The 13,530-nt window shown below is 39.2% G+C and overlaps 1 long non-coding RNA gene across 1 annotated transcript; it reads left to right on the top strand.

The window, feature by feature from the left end:
- The first annotated feature begins 1,850 nt into the window (after positions 1–1,850).
- LOC142101553 (uncharacterized) lies at positions 1,851–3,092 on the top strand. Its single transcript, XR_012679034.1, has 2 exons — positions 1,851–2,434; positions 2,569–3,092. It is a non-coding gene; the product is annotated as an uncharacterized LOC142101553 (long non-coding RNA).
- The last annotated feature ends 10,438 nt before the right edge of the window (positions 3,093–13,530 follow it).

Raw genomic sequence — 13,530 nt, 5'->3', positions numbered from 1 at the left:
CACGCAAACATGGGGAAAACATACAAACTCCTCACAGATAAGGCCATGGTTGGGAATTGAACTCATGACCCCAGTGCTGCAAGACAGAAGTGCTAACCACTACACCACCATTACCTCTAACCATTTATTTAATTCACTGAATGAACATGCACGTTTCCTGCTCTCCAATAAAAACATTTTTAAGTAAAATATATATGGAAAAGATCTATATATCAGACATTTACAGTGTAGATACTATGATATTCCAGCTTGATTTACGGAAGTGAACTTTCCTGTGTCAGCTATTTTACTCTGAAAAAAAGAGGAAGTTGAAAATCACATGTATAACCTTGTTTATTTGTATGGTCATGTCCAGGCTCGTCATATGCTCTCTTCACTAGTGCACAGTGATGGAGAAGTTGGAACAGTCTTAAAAATAGTTATGTGACATGTTGATGGTTTTCTTGACAAGAATGTGAATGATGTACTGTGCGTGGCAAGTATCTCACACATACCAATTATTTTTAACTTTGTGAATGATTGACCCAACAATTGGCAAAATTTGATATGAACTAATCTTGATGCCAACTTTTCTAAATACCCCAACATGCTGGCCAAGCAGCTTAAAGGAAGATAAGGATTTGGAAGTGTGTGTCTTTGATGCAGACTATATTTGGACTTTGTTCCTGCTTGAGAATATATGACCGAGCTAACTGTACAATTTGGTAAGTGATATTTGCCAACAATCACACTTATTTCAAGATACAACATAGCTGTGAAATGTTTTTTTTAAGTTATTAAGACCTCTTAAAATAGAAATAGCCTCCATGAGTTGTTCTTGAACTAAATGTCCAAGTATGTCCTTTTACTTTTGTCCAGTTAGCTAATATTAAAAATATTTAAACAATTTGATGGCATAGCCAAGAAAAGTGAAATTTTCGTATTTTAAGAATGCCCAAAAAAGCAGTTCCCAATTTTACTTGGTCTTTCCACTGTAGATTTGTTAAACAGTAAATTATGAGGGAGCATTTCCTTCTCCTTCATCACATGCTAAATAAACACTTCCTGAGGTCAATGAACAAATGTCTCTTTGGATAAGTCATAAGGCTCAAATAGTAGAGACCTGAATGCTTCTCTTAAAAATGTAAAAAATGTACCCACCAATGATAGTGGGTAAGAGAGCTCTTATTCAGTCATGTAGAAAAATATCCAAACGCTGAATGAATTAAAATTGCCTTTATTCTAAAACATTAAAAATCAATCATAGTGCAATACTGTTTGAAATTATAAATGCATATGAAGAATCATATGAGTATCAAACGAATAAATCTTTTAAAAGTTGCACTGAGTTTAACTGTTAGAGGAGGACAGAAAGAGGTAAATATCATTCTTGAATTTGGCGATGATTTATTGCTCATCTGGGCTGATACATTTCTTCTTTCTTCCCCCAACTTCATAAGTTGGAAAAAATTTAAAATTAACAATAAAATAGTCATAATGAAACAGAATGTGGATGCATGTAACAGAGATGCGATTTCATGAAATAACTCCCTCTAAACAATTTGCATTTCTACGATTGTGATGTTAAAACTGATGGCAACTATATGTGAATTAAACAAAGAAGAAAATGAACAAACATAATGTAAAGCAATCTTTTAGATTGAAAATACTTATTTTCTCTACATTTGTACTATTTTGCTTTTATAGGCGGTTTCTGCAAACCTTCATAGAAAACACACTGAGGAATATACTAGAAAAGGTTTCACTGAGGGTTTTGCTCAAAATTGGTGAAAACTAACACATTTGTAAAAATTGTATAGTGAATTTTTATAGCTTTTCATCTTTTATTTTATGAATCGATTTGACTGCATATCATGTTCTTTGTGCCAGAATGTTTGGATGGAAACTGTACATAGATTCAAGAGTGGTATGTAATTTTGCCTTTATAAAGCATGGGAGAGTAGAGGTGGGTGAGTTGTCTATAGTGATTTATGATTTGTGAATAAATTTGGGAATCTGTCCAGATTTGCCCAAAATTCATGGAATGCAAACACCCCATTCAGCAAGGTTCAACAGCTGTCCCATATCTTTTACCTTATAAAAATGAGTTTGAAGTCCCTTTGGCACTCACTCAGATGTTAATGTTTAATGTGACCCTTATGACTGGTTAATTGGCCACACCCACATGACAAATTGACAATGTCACAAAAATTGGCCAGACCACACCCAAACCCCACCCATATGACATCATAAGTAGTCTCAGGGTATAAAAGTGGGGGCTGGGAGCCTACAAGTCATTTGCTCCTGGCTGAAGGCAAATTGGCCACTACAATGGCCTATCAAAGGAAACAAAAGAAGGGCCACCAGCCCAAAACTCGGGCAGTGACTTCCCGGAAGAGGAGACGGTACACAAGGCAGAAGAAGCGTGTGACCGTTACTAAAGGCACACAGAGAGGTAAATATATATGTTCCAGCTAATGTATAAATTACAGTCTAGACCAGTGTTGTACAAGATTTCCTCTACAAATTCTGTCTACCATAAAAAAGTGAATCTTTAACTTAATAAGCTGTTATTTTTCATTGTTACAGGTTACAGACGTAATCGTCTGATGTTTTAGAGGCATAAGACGTGACGATGACGGTGACCTTCTCCACCTGCCGGAGTCACCTCAATTCACCCTAAAGAGCATTCAGAAAAAGCAAAAAAAAAGAAAAAAAAAGAAGAAAAGGAAAAACAAATAAGTTAGGTTTAGACAAGGTGCAAGGTTTAGACATGCTGACAATGGTAATGGTCCCATGCAGGAGAATCAAGGCTAATCTAAGTGCAAAATGGTAATGGTCCCAATGCAGAAGAATTAAGGATAATCTAAGTGCAATTAAGAAGCATGACACTAAGTTATTTAGCATTTAGGTTAATCTGTTTAGATTTACAATGGTAATGGTCCCAATGCAGAAGAATTAAGGATAATCTAAGTGCAATTAAGAAGCATGACACTAAGTTATTTAGCATTTAGGTTAATCTAAGTACAATTAAGAAGCATGACACGAAGTTATTTAGCATTCAGGCTAATCTAAGTGCAATTAAGAAGCATGGAATAAAAAAATAAGCCGAATTTGGTCTACTGTGATCTTTTAAGTATTAAGGGGTTTAATGTACATGTTACATGCACGCTGCACAAATGGTGCAGAATAAACACACCTTTAAAAGCCTTAAGGCAAGAAGTCTAAAGATAACTAAGGAATACATAAAATACATAATTATACTGCCTGGCCAATAAATTTTAAAGGGGCGCCACAAAGCCAGATCAGATTGTAATCTGAAGGAGAACGGAGGAAACTTTTCCTGGTATACTTGTGAAGATCTAATGACTGCCGGTAAGGGTTCAATAACCACAGTGAAGACCATGGACGACAGCGGACATCTTTGTCTAGTACCGTTTCGGAAAATAACCCTATTGGATGGTGTCCCATTGATCACTATCATTGCTGATGGGTCTGAATATGGAGCAAATATGCCTGTAAGGAAATCTCCATAGATACTAACCACTTCCAGAGTGAGGGATATAAATGTCCACGATATTCTATTGAATGCGTTTTTTAGCATCAAAAGATAGAAGTATATCTGGGATTCTTTTAGCATTTCTAATATAAGATTTTTTTTATTGCCAGGTTTTCATATAGCACCTACATAATTATCTGTGACTTACAGAGAATATTTTTTCATGCAAATAACTCCCAGCCCCATAGGAGCTTACAATCTATATTCCCTACCACACAGACTAGGGTTAATATTGTCAACTAACCCACCACTATGCTTTAGGGATGTTGTCACACTCCGATCCCCAGGTACCTCTACCCGAGCTTCTAAACACTGACTGTCACTTTAATTCCTGTTCTAGTGCAGACGATTAGTCATGGTCTACACCTGTGTTTGCTACACCTGTGTACTGGTCAGGTTTACCATTGGTCAGCCTCCCTTTTTAAGGCCTCTCCTTTCATTCTTGCATTGCTGGTTCTTCAAGTCATATCTGTTACTCTGATGTCTCTGTTGGGATGCATACCCGTGGAAACTGAGTTTATCTGCTGCTCGTGGTAAATGCTATGAATTACACCCGTTACCTGCGCGGCCTGCATCGCTGACTGCTATTACCTGTTCCACAATCCGTGGTAAACTGCTATTCATCACTGCCGTGTGTTCATCGCTGCTGTATGCTGAACTTCCTCGATCTCTGCATACTTGTTCCACTGCTCGTGGTAAACGCTATGATCTACACCCGTTACCTGTTCCACAATCCGTGGTAAGCTGCTATTCATCATTGCTGGGTGTTCATCGCTGCTGTATGCTGGACTTCCTCGATCTCTGCATACTTGTTCCACTGCTCGTGGTAAACGCTATGATCTACACCCGTTACCTGTTCCACAATCCGTGGTAAGCTGCTATTCATCATTGCTGGGTGTTCATCGCTGCTGTATGCTGGACTTCCTCGATCTCTGCATACTTGTTCCACTGCTCGTGGTAAACGCTATGATCTACACCTGTTACCTGTTCTACAATCCGTGGTAAGCTGCTATTCATCATTGCTGGGTGTTCCTCGCTGCTGTATGCTGGACTTCCTCGATCTCTGCATACTTGTTCCACTGCTCGTGGTAAACGCTATGATCTACACCTGTTACCTGTTCCACAATCCGTGGTAAGCTGCTATTCATCATTGCTGGGTGTTCATCGCTGCTGTATGCTGGACTTCCTCGATCTCTGCATACTTGTTCCACTGCTCGTGGTAAACACTATGATCTACACCTGTTACCTGCTCGTTGTCAGGACTCTGAATGATTTTTATAGATCCCCTGCCTCTGCCGAGATGGAACTTGCCCAGCAGTGCGGAGTCTAACGTGTAGGAGGTTTTCACCAAGGATCCCTGCAAGAGGATATGGACTCCGCTGCTCCTGTCCTGCAAGTCGCGGTCTCCCAGACAAGCACTAGCAGAAGGTAGTGGAGGTTAGGACACAATGGATACAGGTGATGATAAATATATATATAACGGCAGAAACAGAACACACGGCAGGTTAGTCACTTGAAGAAACAACTCACAACACGCCATTTCACAATAGGTAACCCTTGACAACTGCAGGGGAGGAGTAGAGCAAAAGTTCAACGCTGAGGATGATGAATGGAGAATGCTAAATCCAATAAAGTAACACACGGCAGAGGAATGTGAATCACTGATACAGCAACCGTCCAAACAGAATAATAATATAGAAGTAGCTGATCCGTAAACGAAGGTGATTCCACGTAGCTCTTAATTTTGGTTTCCCCGAGCCTCTATGAACCTCTGAAAGGCCCTGTATATAAGTTACACCATCATGTGTACGACAATGCTATCTAAGGTATCAACAGATCTCGTGCACTATTCAGGGGCAGAATGGCGTGCCAATCTGAGTGTATCTCTTAAATGAGTCTCGTCAGAAACGCATATATCCTGATCCCATAATAACTTTCTTCACTCATCTGGCTTTTCAGAACCTTTTGTAAGCCTGGTTCTCTAAGGACGCTTTAAAAATTGCTACGTGACACTCTGTGAGAGAAAACATGTGACAGCTTGAGAACACGTTACATAGCAGGAGAATGATCCAATTCGGCCATCAAATGATGGTAACAAAGATTACCATTTTATTGTAAAACATTAATACAACAGTTCTATGAAGACTTGAGTGATTTGCAGATGATGATCACGAAGATATGCAACAATAGTAACTGTCAGCAACATTCATTAATATAAGCTGCATATGCAATAACCAGATTCTCTATTAAAAGTAGAATTGAGATACAGGAATCAACAAAGTCCCAACATATTCAGTCACTATTGGCACGGCTTGTCACAGATGATGGAGCTGATAACGGTAATCAATAATGCCGGCCAGGTAGATAACAGATGCGGGTCCAGAGCCGTAACTTAGAATTCTATCGCCTGGGACGAGAAAGACAAATGCCACCCCCCTAGCCCTCAATTTTAACCAAATGAACCTAAAAGTTTCCTAAATCGCACCCCCCTTCAGCATTGCGCCCTGGGCGGTCACCCCTGTGGCACAGCCCTAGTTACGGCCCTGGGTGTAGGTCTCAGTCTGACCTCCTGTTGGTGTACTGAAAAGACATCACTTATTTTAGTATTTTAATTTATACCTATAAAGTGTCACCTGAAAGTTGGCAAACCATGGCAAAAGTTGTTCTTGCCCAGCCTCAATCACGTTCGGCTAAGCACCAGAGCTCAGAGAAGCATGTGTTGAGCTCCTCTAATCAGTGCTCAACACATACGACACAATAGGAACCAGGACTGCTTGTTTTTAAGATGCCTGTCTATACCTCCCCCCCTAAAGCATATGACAGCCCTGGATTAGACAAAAAAAATAGCTGCCCATTGGCAAAGTGGACCCATCGGTTTTTATGGGTGCACTCCGCTTAACAGAAGGTTACCTCTGCAAAAGCAGAATGCTACTCCACATACAAGGCACAAATTCACTTATAACTGCTTTGTTTGTCTGATTATGGAAATATTAACAAACATAACTAAGATAGTTACCCGGTTGCATATAATAAACATATTCGACCTGCAATTTTTTTACTTTTTTACGCAATACTCCGTAGTGAGACAAGTATTTACTAGTTAAACGATTTTGTGACCAGTAATATTTTGCTTACCGGCCTCCCTCCACCCAAGTAGAAGTACCATGAGGCTCCAGATAGAGTGAAGGAGAGGTGCATACAGCACTTAGTTACTTTATAAGCAGAGTCTCTGTTAATTCAGCTTTGACGGTTAGAAATGAACACAGCTCTGTTTGTTTTCAAATCTGCCCTATTATTCACGTGGAGATATCTATTCAATAACCCGTTCAAGCACTGCCTTACATAAGACAGCTCTGCTAATTGGGGGGATGGTTGCTGGTAACCATTTACTTTCTGGGTGGAAACTTTCTTTATCATTAGTATCTATTGTCTAGAATTAAGAAGTTGAGAGTTTACTTGCCCAAACCCAGCCTCTCCAACTATCTTTGTACAACTTATGATGTTTTTGAAAAATGGGTAGTTAAACAGGGATAAAACATACATTATATGGCTAGCCAGTCTTCAGACAGATACGTATTGATAGCAATAACATGGCATACCTTAAAAATGATGTCGCTTTTGACATTTAATATGCAGACAGGTAAAGCCCTTTAACCATTTAAACCTTCATTACACCAATAAAATCTTCATTAAATCAATAAACTACACAGATCCTGGTCTCTTCGCTGGTGACGTGGGTGGGGGTGGAGCTTATCGTGTCATCCTGGTCCCACCCCCTGCTGTAATAGGATGAAATTGGTTAAGGTCCGTAGAGGCGTGGCCTAAAGATGTGATGCGCATATCCACATCCCCAGGAGATCTCCCCTCTCGGACAGTAGATCGCCAATGTAGGCAAGTATGCACTTACATCTGCTTGCACCTGGACAGACAGGATGGCCGCATACAGTAAGGGCTTGTTCACGCAATAACAAACAAATACATACCAGGACAAAGATGCCTGTCCGTCTGAGATAGCAATATTATTTGTGGGTGGTTTTGATCTGGAACAGATAGCAGATGATGATGACAGTCCACAGCACAAGTGAACCAGACGTGATTGGCTGTTTGTGATTGATCCGTTTAAGCTGATTGGTGATTTTTGTCATCGCTTGGACATATATTATGCTTTGGTGCACAACTTTTTTTATCTTAGACCAGACAGGGAGGTTTTTTTTAGCTGTACTAGAGAGATTTTAGCAGTTTTGTTGATGCCAAATAGAATACGTTTGTTGCAATTAAAATAAATAGTTAAAAACATCCTATTGCCGACCAGCATGCATCTTACGATAGTTCCCGCTTTCCACTCTCCATATGATTGCAATTCGGCTTTTGATTTTAATGCACTTTTTAGAATTTGAAGTATTCCTCTACAGAATCTTCACGTATAATCCCTAGAGAATGCAGACAGGATTTGTATTATTGTGCAGTTGGACAATACTGAAAACAGGGACATTTCCTGGGACAAAGCAAAAATCCAGGTACAAATCTTTAAAACTTGGGACTTTTTTTTCCTTCCATTGGGGACAGTTGGTAATTATGAATTTGTTGCACAAATATGCATTTTAGAGAAATTATACCACATTGTCTTTTATATTTAAGACTCTAAAAAAGATTTTATTTTGGTTCGGCAGAGGCTCCATTGAGCTATTGTAGAAAAAAATGCTGTACTGTAACCCATAAGAACCAATCAGGTGTTTGTTTTCTGTTCTTAAGCTGTACCAGAAAATGACAGAGTGTACTTAGTTGCTATAGGTAAAACCTTTTCTTTCTACAGAATTACAGTTTTCATTATATTTATAGACACGCATACACTGTAACCTTTCATCATGAAAGGCCTTCTGTTTCAGTACGTTGATGACTGAATGAAAAGTCATGTCCCGGTTCATTAGCATTCTACAGCTGTTTAGCTCCAACCCACAGATCTTGTTGCCTCTAACTGGGCACAATGAATAGCGTGAAAGTGTTCAGCGACCCTCTCAGGCTGCTGTGATGTCACTACAGCTAACCAGAAGTAACCTGTGAATCATGGGCCAAGCCAGATTGCGTCACTTATGTAAATATCTTAACAGCATCCAGATGACAGGCTGCATTCTTCAAAATTATGTACAGTAAATAATATTTTTCTAAGATGGAAATTTCTTAACATAAAAATCTTAAATTAATAATTTTGTAAAAAAAACCTAACCGATTATATTGTAGGAAAATATTGCAAGTCATTAGATAGAATACTATTACTACTAATCCTACTCTTCCACATGAATTACAATAATATTTATTTAGGTTTTACCTCTCCCCATGTACCCTTTAGGGTGGAGTCCCCCCTGACTTTTATTATAGCTGTAGTGTAGAACAAACTTGCCAAGTTTTAGAACCTCAAGGAGCAACTGCGGGGGGAGGGGGGGATCCCCCTATTAGCAAAAGGAGTGTGAAGTGGCAAGGGGCTAAGATGTCTGCATTTTATTTACAAAGTTGAGGCAATTTTATTGCTTTTTTTACTGACTAACAGCCGTGTGCTGGGGGATATTTTTGTGTTTATTTTATAGTTTTCATCAGTATAATGCAAATTAGACAAAACAGGCAATTGCGATATCGCTATGGTTCATTTTTTTGGACAATTATTGATTAATAATTCCTTTTTTTTCAGTGCATTTAAAGCATGTCACCGCACTTGAAAAAGTCTTTTCATCTCAATGGGAATGCATTGTGTGCATACCTGCTAGGGGTCAACACGATGGCTCACTCATTCCAATGGCCCATTCATTTCAATGGAGTTGTGCGCTGCATGTACAGGGTGGGACATAAAGATCTCCCACATTTTGAAAGGGTATAACAAATGAAGAAAACTAATTTGGAAAACATTGTATTTATGTAGAAACTTCATTGAAATTAATAGTCCTTTGCAATGAATGGGTCATTCACATGAACGCAGTTTCACTGCATTGTTAATGTTTTTTTCCTGCATCAATAGAGATCCAGTGCTAGAGATATGCTGGTAGTCTTTGAGAGGGTAGACCACACTGTTTGTTTATGGATCTCCCCCATACAGGTTCCAGTGCTGCAGGCCTGGGCTGGTTCCTGCTATGACAGAGGTCCCTCTGCTGTCGTGAAAACCACGACAGGGGGACCCCACAATCATTGTCCCCATCATCATCACCATTTATTTATATAGCGCCACTGATTCCGCAGCGCTGTACAGAGAACTCATTCACATCAGTCCCTGCTCCATTGGAGCCTACAGTCTAAACTCCTTAACATACACACATACACACACACACACACACACACACACACACACACACAGACAGACAGGCAGAGAGAGAGAGAGAGAGACTAGGGTCAATTTTGATAGCAGCCAATTAACCTACTAATAAGTTTTTGGAGTGTGGGAGGAAACCGGAGCACCCGGAGGAAACCCATGCAAACATGGGGAGAACATACAAACTCCACACACTAAGGCCATGGTCGGGAATTGAACTCATGACTCCAGCGCTGTGAGGCAGAAGTGCTAACCACTTATTTAATGTACAGAGTTTCTCCCTTTTACTACAAAGGTATTTCTACAAATCGATAACGCTCTGCAACACTAATCTGATTTTTCAATTTGCAAACCTAAGTGCACTCATGTGTATAATCCGCAGTTAGCAAGGAATTCTCTCTGTCTGCTCAACTCCTACCAAACTGGTGAACAAAAGTATATACGTGACATCCCAAAAAAGAATTTACGCTACAGTATAACACTTTTACAGTTTGTAAATGAGCCTTATTGGCTCGTGAGGCAGATGCCTGCATTTGCCTATTAAACATATGGTGTATAATCTATCAAGCGGTGTTATGAAAAAAATGCAGATTCTTGGTGGTTTACAGTAAAAAAAAAATTAAAAACTGCAATTTTCTTAAAGGCGAAGCCCACCACTGCTTGATAAGTATACCACATGGTGTCAGAAGACTAGGATAGGCCAACACCCATTTAAAGAGTTAATGTTTTGATTCTAGTAGATCCCCTACTGAAAATAAAGTTACCTTCCCTTGAATAATACATTCTCGGTTTTCCTAGAAATCAGATGTTTGTAGGTGTGCTTTAATCTTCTCACTTTCAGTAATCCTTTCATGTCAAAAGGACACTCTGATCTTTGAGTTTGTTTTATACCAAGATGAGAAAATCTACAGAGCAGGGGGAAGAGTCGCACTTTTGAAACAGAAAGGCCAATTTCTGATTCAATATTAAATGATAGTTTGAAACTAACATAGTTGTGAGACTTAATATTTCTTCCGAATATTGTATATTGAATATTGTAAATAGAGGTGTTACCCTAAAGGAATTAATGTCTATATATATATATATATATATATATATATATATATATATATATATATATAAAAGAAGGAAAAAAGGAACAGGGCGCCACATAGTGTATTACCACAATAAAAACACAACAAAATTTGTGAGAGTAACTGAAGTGTGATAGATTGAAAACACACAGGTATATTGTGATTCTCACAATGCAGATAGAACCAACAAAGTGATCAGATAAAAACACTCGTGCCGATATACTAGAGTCCCGGGTGTGATCACCAATAATACTGATTATGCGTACCGGATAAAAAACCTTTTAAGCATATCTATGAAGTTGCTGAAGTGTCCAACATATAGATGTCTCCCAATCCTGCAATTCTCATCGATCAGGGGGATCACTGGCAACCACTTGAACCTCAGTAGCATAATATAACAAAAGAAACTAAAATAGTATAGCACTGTATATACCAGAATTTATTAAAGAAGTAGGTAACAAACTCACATAAAATCATTCACAAAATTGCATGTAAAGGTATCTTTGATGGTACTCATCTGGACAGGCATGTGTCCTCCACAGGGCAGATAGTTGTCAATCTCAATATATCCACAACGAATCTCTTATATAGGTAGCACGATATCCTAAATGTATAGTAATCCTCGATCCTCAACGCGTTTCATCCGTAAGATAAAAGGACTTCATCAGAAGAAAAAATATTCAGGATTTTGGGTATCTGTTGTGTGTGTATATATATATATATACTGAGTAACTTTGCACCTTGGAAAAACCATAGTGCATTGGAGGGGCAGGTAAATTTAAAATGTGGGGACAGATTTATAGTTGGGATAGGGTATGTCCTAGATCAACTTTAAATTTCAGTGTAAACATAAAGCTATCAAGTATTTTTGCGCTACATGAAAAAACAGCCAGTATTTAACTTATGTGCAAAATAATAAACTAATTTGCACCCCTTGCATTGTAACATGGTTTTGTCCAGTGGAAAGCGTACTCGATTTTTTTGCCTTACTTTCCTAAATGAATCAGTCCCATTATAGACAATTCCGATCATACTGATATTTTCATATTAAACAAAATGATTGTGTGATTGGTGCACATCATAGACATTGGCCGTCACAATATTACTGATAAAGCTGTTCATGTCTGCGCAATTTCCTCACAGCTTATGGAGTAGGATGTAACCCTTTGTAACCTATGAAGTTGACACAGACAGATGTATTTTTGTATTTATGACCTCAACAAGTAATCGCGAAGAAAGCAGCACAGATTGCCAGTACTGACTGTTAGTTCCCATAATAGTGAGCAATCCTATCTAATTCCCAGATGAGATTGTTGAAAAATGAATATTTAGCATTGATTTTAAACTCTTTTTTGTGGCATTTAGTAAAGAGCAACAACTCACTTGTTGTGCCAGACCACAAGGATTTCCTCAGAACTATCTCATGACATTACACGAACCATCAAAATCTTTAATAGAAAATGTTTATTATAAAACGTTTAAGTAAAGCATGCTGGTTCTTGTCTGTATTAGACAAGTGTGTTCTAGAGAAGTTATGTCTTTTGTCAAACAATAGAAAAATTGGGTTTACCTAAACTAACCAATCATGTGACAGTTTTAATAAATGTTTCCTAACAAGTAATTTAGTTAATCGCAAGCTAGATTTTTCCTTATAAAAAACAATATCAGAGCAGTTGCTGTTTCAAGGTACAGTTATTTAACTAACTTTCAAATGCGACCATCACATACGCACAGTTGATTCAGTCAATTAAACGACTAAGAACCAATGATGTCGCGGAGGATGAGGATTTTTACCAGAACTTGTGAATGTAGTTTTAAGGTGAAATTATAAAGGGGAATAGAATTCTGCCGTGAGTAATGCGGCGCTAAATCTATTACAGTTAATTTTAACCCTGATTTCTGCTTGATGCTCCCTAAGCTGTGAGCAAAACCCAGAGTTAAAGATTACCGTATTAACTGTAATAATGAGCACTATTACCGTAAGATCAGTAATAGTGCGCAGGTCGCATTACTTTCAGCAGTAATGCGGCCCATTCAGGCGCGGGCTGGGAGAGGCATGGCCGGGGGGCACACAGGCGGCCGCATCCCATGAAAAGGGATGCGGCCGCGTCATTGATGACGCGGCCGCATCCCCTGTCATGTGATGCGGCCGCCTGTGCGCTGACGCGACCGCATCTGATGTCATCCGATGCGGCCGCGGGGGAAAGTATTGTATTTTGCATCCGGGGACGGCCCCGCCAGCCTACCCCCCGGCCCTAATAGCGGCCTGACCGAGCAAACAAAAAAACCCCACACACAACAAAACATATAGGGCCTGACTCATCTTCAAACACAATGTGAAAGCAACTTGCATTTTATAAACACATAACTAGTACACACGTATGCTCGTATTCAATTACAAGCGTAACTCAAGATACGCTTCCATTTCAATCTGGGCATAAGTACGGGTCTGGCTATACGTTACTTGCCGTATGTAGACAGACAGAGCAGACTGCGTGATACGAACATACAAGTAATCAAAGTACAGTAAGACCATGCAAAGCCCCTGTTCAAGCTTTGGGCATCTCTAAAGAACAGGATTTTCAGCCATATCACTTGCACTACTCGCAGGTCAGGTGTAAGTG

The sequence above is a fragment of the Mixophyes fleayi genome, chromosome 9 (assembly GCF_038048845.1).
Source record: "Mixophyes fleayi isolate aMixFle1 chromosome 9, aMixFle1.hap1, whole genome shotgun sequence".
In the NCBI taxonomy this organism is placed as follows: Eukaryota; Metazoa; Chordata; class Amphibia; order Anura; family Limnodynastidae; genus Mixophyes; species Mixophyes fleayi.
Note: the sequence above shows the minus strand (reverse complement) of the source record. Positions and strands in the feature narration are given on the sequence as shown.